The sequence below is a fragment of the Lampris incognitus genome, chromosome 3 (assembly GCF_029633865.1).
Source record: "Lampris incognitus isolate fLamInc1 chromosome 3, fLamInc1.hap2, whole genome shotgun sequence".
NCBI classification, from domain to species: Eukaryota; Metazoa; Chordata; class Actinopteri; order Lampriformes; family Lampridae; genus Lampris; species Lampris incognitus.
In genome coordinates this window covers 102,081,250-102,088,422 of record NC_079213.1, presented here as the reverse complement: position 1 = coordinate 102,088,422, position 7,173 = coordinate 102,081,250, and positions in this window count along the sequence as shown.

The following is a 7,173-nucleotide window of genomic DNA, read 5'->3' as shown; positions in this document are numbered from 1 at the left end:
CAAATCACTCCTGACACTCTTCTCCACCCACTCCACCCTGCTTGTACTCTCTTGTGTGGTGTGGGAAGAATATGACGCAGATTTACGTTTGCAGCAGCCTCAACCAGTACCGTCCATGCGGTGTCTTTGTCCACGTCTGTGTCTAAGTTTGTGTCTTGATTTGATGGCTGGGAGAGCTGGTGCTGGATCGGCTGGGGGAGCTTGGTTTGCTGCGTCAGGTGGGCCCAGGGACCACGGCCCTGCCTGGAGCTCCGCCCAAAGAGGAAACACCAAGGGTGGTCTGACAGGACGCAGAAGTGGGGCAGGCTAAGCTAACTGCTAGCCCATGCAGACCGGCAGTTCTGACAGTCATCCTGGTGTTCGCTCTCTTGGACAGTGACATTTTTTTTGTTTTTTGGACATGTTGGATATATGTCTTTTTGTAGTTTTGGTCGTTTATTTTATAGCTTGGATGTGTGTGTTCTTGTAGCTTAGATGTGTTTTTGTCTTTGTGTTGCAGTGCTGTGGGCTGGGGGAAACTATATTTCGTTTCGTTTCATGTGCGCAGGTGCACGCAATGAAATGACAAATGGAGTGTTCCTGATTCCTGAATCCTGATTTGGGAAGTTGACTCCAAGTATTTAAACTCATTCACCTTCGTCACCTCTACTCCTTGCATCCCCGCCATTCAACTGTCCTCCCCCTCATCCACGCATATGTACTCCGTCTTGCTCCTGCTGTTTCCTGCTGGGCCATACTTCCTAATTATTTACCTAAAATAAGGAAAAGGAGGGAAAAGTGAACAGCCGAGCATCATTTTACATAAGCACTGTAGCACTGAAAGGGATGGTTGAATTTTCTGTCTGCTTGACATCCGTTTCCACACACATGTAAACAGTACCGTGCCGCATCCGGCCTTCTGGGCCACGATCTGGACAGTATCATGTTTCCCGCCGAGGGGCCTCGGCAGACAGGTGACGCTTCTGATCTGTCAATCATCTGAGAAAAGAGGAGCATGTGCACACAGAAGCCGGCCTTGTTCTGTCTTGACCGTGGTGTGTGTGTGTGTGTGTGTGTGTGTGTGTGTGTGTGTGTGTGTGTGTGTGTGTGTGTGTGTGTGTGCGCGCGTGCGCGTGTGTTTGGAATGCAGCGAGTTTTATTTAGACCCGTCACGTCGACGTGGCATTCAGCTCGCTCCGATCTTTCCACCCCTCCCTCCCTCCCCCCACCCCTCCCTCTGTCAGAGGAAGAGGTGGAGGCCGTGACCTTGAGGCTCTCCTGCCTTGGCTGCGAGCTCGGCGACCAGACGAGCAGCAAGGCTGACAGGCTTGGCGCCGCGACCTGAGCACGCCGTCCAAAAATAACTCCCGTCTGGCAACGGGGCCACGCTGTTCTGTTCTGACCTCTCCGCTCGTCCGTCCGCCCCCGCCTCCCCCTCTCCAATCCCTCCATCCCTCTCTCCTCCTTTACCTGTCCGAGGTCCAGGCTGCTTTCCTGCCAGCGCCCAGCCCTCGATCCTCCCCGGGTCCCCATGGATGACCCAGTTACGGGGCTCCGAGAGTTAGATATCGACTGAGAGCCGTGTGAGAGGTGGATGGTTCAGATGAGATATGGCAGCGGGCACACACAAGCATGCGCACACGCACACACACACACACACACGCACACACACACACACACACACACACACACACACACAAACACACATAGACAAGCACACACACACACATAGTGAGCGGGGAGAAAAGCTCCAGAGATGGCCGTGCCTCAAAACCCTTGTAATCCACTGTTTTGAAATGATGGAGGGGGGGGAAAAAGAGCAAGGCATTGTGTGCTGTAATTACAGGACAGATTCCTGCCTCATGGCTGCCGCTCCTCTTCCTCTCTGATGAAGCTCTGTGGCCACCAGCGGCTCTGAGCGCGCTCTGCACTGACTGATGTCCTGTGTTCACAACACATGCGAGTCCTTTGTAAGAGAAGCAGATATTGGTTGTGTTGCGGTGTATCTGGCCTCTGTGTGAGTCTGCAGCACACGTGTATCCCGTGTTCCTCCTGCGTGTCTTATTAGCGTGTACTGTCATGCTGCTGCAGTCATGTTTATCTGGCCATGCACCTGTTTGTGTCCCTGACATCCAACTGTCTGCGTGTGTGTGTGTGTGTGTGTGTGTGTGTGTGTGTGTGTGTGTGTGTGTGTGTGTGTGTGTGTGTGTGTGTGTGTGTGTGTGTGTGTGTGTGCAGGTAGGGATACAGTGACAGAGAATTAGATACACACACACCATGGGGCCTGGGTAGTCCTCAATCAGTTCGTCCCAGATTTGAAAAAAAGGAAAAAAGTCTGTCTTTCCTTTTCAGTTGCACATTTAGTTTTCCGCCTGTATTTTGAGTCTCTTTATAAACACCTGGTTCACTTACAGCAGCACGGGATTAAGGAGCGAGGTGGCTTCACTGGGTGGACCTCCGACTCGGTGGACCTGCGACTCGCTGGCCGATGCAAATCGAGATTCAGGATTACTTTTTTTGTCCTGAGGGAAATGTATCTTGGACATAAAGGCTGCCACATAAAAATAAATACAGCATAGTGCAGTAACAGGGCATTGAATTGGGTGCAACACAGCCCCTCATTTCACACCCTCCTCATATCCTGAGTTCAGGACATGAGGAGGGATGAAAGAGTTTTTACTCCTGTTCAGGTATCTTTTCCTGTGTTTGATTGGATCCCTGTAGTGTCCACCTGATGGGAGCAGTCTGTATCCTGAATAGAGGGCGTGACAGGGGTCAGCGATAATGTTCCTAGCCTGATCAGCTATTGTCTTCTCAAAGAGCATTTGGAGGCAGGGATGCTCCCTCAACCCCCATCACTTTTCATTGCTGCGTGGACCAGTCTGATTATTTGTGATTTTAACTTAACTGATATTATGTCACCAAACCAAGCTGAAATAATCATAGAAAATATTATTCCCGCACACACGGCACGGGGGCGCTGATCCCAGATAGCAAAACTGCTGTGGCCCGGACCCGTCCCACACCCGACACTTCATCTGGCCCACCTACTGCGTGGAATGATGGCACTTGGGCAGTCCACGCCTGTTTGCCAGATCTGGGCCAGAACCAAGCCATAGCAATGCCGCATGTGCCACATATTTGCCAAAGGTGGCCCATATTTGTTTTGTGATATTTGGGCCATATTAACCATTTACCACACGGGCCACTTCAGGGTCACATCCAGATTACAAGTTGCCCAGAGCACCGCAACTTTACCCAAAAAAAAAGGCCCACATCGGATTTGGCATATTTGGGCCATATTTGCTATTATACATGTGGGCCACTTCAGGCTCACATTCATTTTGTCAGGGCAAGAAGAAAGCCATCATTGCCTGAAGTGGCCCACATCCAGATGCTGTCTGTGATTCAAGGCGATGTCAGTTTACTCATGTGTAGGTCAACCCAGGTTCTTTGTTTGTTTGTTTTGTTTTATTTTGTTTTTGTCGTGAACAAGACAACATCCATCAACAAAGTAATTAAGAAATGTTGCTCGCTGTATAATGGGAAAAATCCTTTATTGGTTAACCCCATTACCACACACACACACACACACACACACACACACACACTTTGTCAGTGAGCCCAGTTATCATGTATTAGTTTGTATAGCCTTGGTTTTGTGTGTGTTACCGGAAGCCGGTGTTAGGTAGGCAGGGTGTGTGTTACCGGGGGCCGGTGTTAGGTAGGCAGGGTGTGTGTTACCGGGGGCCGGTGTTAGGTAGGCAGGGTGTGTGTTACCGGAAGCCGGTGTTAGGTAGGCAGGGTGTGTGTTATCGGGGGCCGGTGTTAGGTAGGCAGGGTGTGTGTTACCGGGGGCCGGTGTTAGGTAGGCAGGGTGTGTGTTACCGGAAGCCGGTGTTAGGTAGGCAGGGTGTGTGTTACCGGGGGCCGGTGTTAGGTAGGCAGGGTGTGTGTTACCGGGGGCCGGTGTTAGGTAGGCAGGGTGTGTGTTACCGGGGGCCGGTGTTAGGTAGGCAGGGTGTGTGTTACCGGGGGCCGGTGTTAGGTAGGCAGGGTGTGTGTTACCGGGAGCCGGTGTTAGGTAGGCAGGGTGTGTGTTACCGGGAGCCGGTGTTAGGTAGGCAGGGTGTGTGTTACCGGGAGCCGGTGTTAGGTAGGCAGGGTGTGTGTTACCGGGAGCCGGTGTTAGGTAGGCAGGGTGTGTGTTACCGGGAGCCGGTGTTAGGTAGGCAGGGTGTGTGTTACCGGGAGCCGGTGTTAGGTAGGCAGGGTGTGTGTTACCGGAAGCCGGTGTTAGGTAGGCAGGGTGTGTGTTACCGGGAGCCGGTGTTAGGTAGGCAGGGTGTGTGTTACCGGGGGCCGGTGTTAGGTAGGCAGGGTGTGTGTTACCGGGGGCCGGTGTTAGGTAGGCAGGGTGTGTGTTACCGGGGGCCGGTGTTAGGTAGGCAGGGTGTGTGTTACCGGGAGCCGGTGTTAGGTAGGCAGGGTGTGTGTTACCGGGAGCCGGTGTTAGGTAGGCAGGGTGTGTGCTAGCGCCAGCCTGCTGTTGTTCCCCTGTAAACCAGCAGAACCTCGCATGGGCTGTGCGACCTGTGTGACCGCACGTGCCTGGCCTGCAACCCTGCAGGGTTTGGGGCGTCCGGGTAGCCTGGTGGTCTACTCCGTTGCCTGCCAACACAGGGATTGCCGGTTCGAGTCCCCGTGTTGCCTCCAGCTTGGTCGGGCGTCCCTACAGACACAATTGGCTGTGTCTGCGGGTGGGAAGCTGGATGTGGGTATGTGTCCTGGTCGCTGCACTGTTGGCGCCTCCTCTGGTGGGTCGGGGCGCCTGTTCGGCGGGACCTGGACCAGGACCTGGACCTGGGGGGAATAGGGTGATCCTCCCACTCTTACGTCCCCTTGGTGAAACTCCTCACTGTCAGGCGAAAAGAAGCGGTTGACGACTCCACATGTATAGGAGGAGGCATGTGGTAGTCTGCAGCCCTCCCCGGATCGGCAGAGGGGGTGGAGCAGCGACCTGGACCGGTTGGAAGAGTGGGGTAATTGGCCGGATACAATCAGAAGGAAAAAAAAGGGGGGGAATCAAAATAAATAAAATTCCCTGCATAGTCAAGGTCACATGAAAAAAAATCTATCAAATTATTCAGGTTTTTTTCTTCTTCTTCGTGGATACTGCGTCGATACGTAGTGCGTGCTGCACAGAGCACGACTTATTAAATTCGCTTCGCGTTCGGTGTGAACGCGCCATTTTATGTCACCATTTCCGCCCCCACTCAAAGGGACAGGAAGTTGTGAGCAGAGGCGAGGGTCTGATGAACAGGTTTTCCAGAATCGCCATGTTGTGCACCGTAAGAAGTTTCTTCATGCACCACGGTGAGCTCTGCTAAATGGAGTCAAAGCAGCCACTGGAGTGGAGCAGGTAACGCATGGCGGGGACCAGAGTCCCTGCAGGGCCCAACACCGCCGGGAGGGGCGGTGCTGTCTTGGTTAGTTCACCCCACGTGTCTCGGTAAGCTAACTTTTAGCTTATTTTGCTAGTTTTATTGTGTGTTAGCACCGAGGTTATTTCTATGTAAAGCCCATTATAGCATTTTAATTGTGTTCTGTGAATGTCAAGTGTCGAAAGAAGCGTGTTTGAAGCTGAAAGTGTAAGTTTTTACAGTAATATTTTGCATGGTACCTAAGCGGAAAAAATACGATTTCTTACAGTGTGGAGTTAAAAGTCACTTACTCCTCATGGATGCTAGAGATGATTGAATGAGTGGTTAAGTTGAAACGGTTTTATCCAGTTTTCATGTCTGATATTTGTAATTGTGAGGTGTCATTATATGCTAGGCCTATTCTGAAAATAATTCTAATATAGAGAGCATGGAAGTGGAGCTAGAGATGAACACATCATTTTCAAAATGTTAAGTTGCATTCAGTCTGGACTTACCTTGTTGTTATGATCTAGTATAATGTTGGACAACATAAGGAACATGAGCTAAACATAAGAGAAATATAATGTGAACTATAAAGGAGGGAAATTGAGACTTTAAGCCTGTTTTTAATGCATGTCCGGTCTTTTATTGAGTGAGAAGATCCAGTGAAGTAGATCCCATGATTCCAGTAGATGGCGAGCCACCCAGCCTGATTTCCAGGAACCTGGATCTGCATTGCCACTGAAACAGCCGGATGAACGATCTGCCTTGTGGTAGGATTGTGCCAGTCACCTGGATTGGTACCAGCTTGAACACACATTAGGCTTAAAGAGTAAACTTTGACTCATCACACTCTGTCTCATCAGACTCTTGACAGATCAGACCTCCATCTGATCTGAACTCAAACAAAGTTGACTTTGACTGACTCCAGACACTGACTTGGAAGTTACTTGAAACTGTGGAAGAATCCCACATAAGGACAAAGACACATACTGACGACTTAAGATGATCACCAAACCAAACTAAACTTCTTTAAAGGACAATTGATACAACTAAGAACAATCTTCTTTAAAAATCTTTGGTTTAAAGGGCCCAGTTTTTATTTTTCATAACCATGTGAATCTAATGCCAGTTGCACTATTTTGTTATTAATCAGCAACTAAAAGCTGCAGTTAACTAAATTGTGTGTGGTATGGTGTGTTAGGGTTATTGCACTCAACACTTAGCTCCCTCCGAACTTAGAGAGACGTGTCCTCCCAGGAGTGGGTTACAATTCCGTAAATCACTACAAGGATCACTGGATAAATTTGTCAACACTTCCAGAGATGCGGCACAGTGGTTAGCGTGGTTGCCTCACCGCAAGAAGGCCCGGGGTAGTCCAACCGGGGTAGTCCAACCTTGGTGGGTCATCCCGGGTCGTCCTCTGTGTGGAGTTTGCATGTTCTCCCTGTGTCTACGTGGGTTTCTCCTGGGGGCTCCGGTTTCCTCCCACAGTCCAAAGACATGTAGGTCAGGTGAATTGGCCATACTAAAAATTGTCCCTAGGTATGAATGTTTGTGTGTCGGCCCTGTGATGGCCTGGCAGCCTGTCCAGGGTGTCTTCCTGCCTGCCGCCCAGTGACTGCTGGAATAGGCTCCAGCATCCCCGCGACCCTGAGAGCAGGATAAGCGGTTTGGATAATGGATGGACACTTCCAGAGATGTGGTGGCTGAGCAGGTGGCCAAAGCTAGCAGGCGACTGTGACCACAGGCAATGTGTAATGACCTGTCT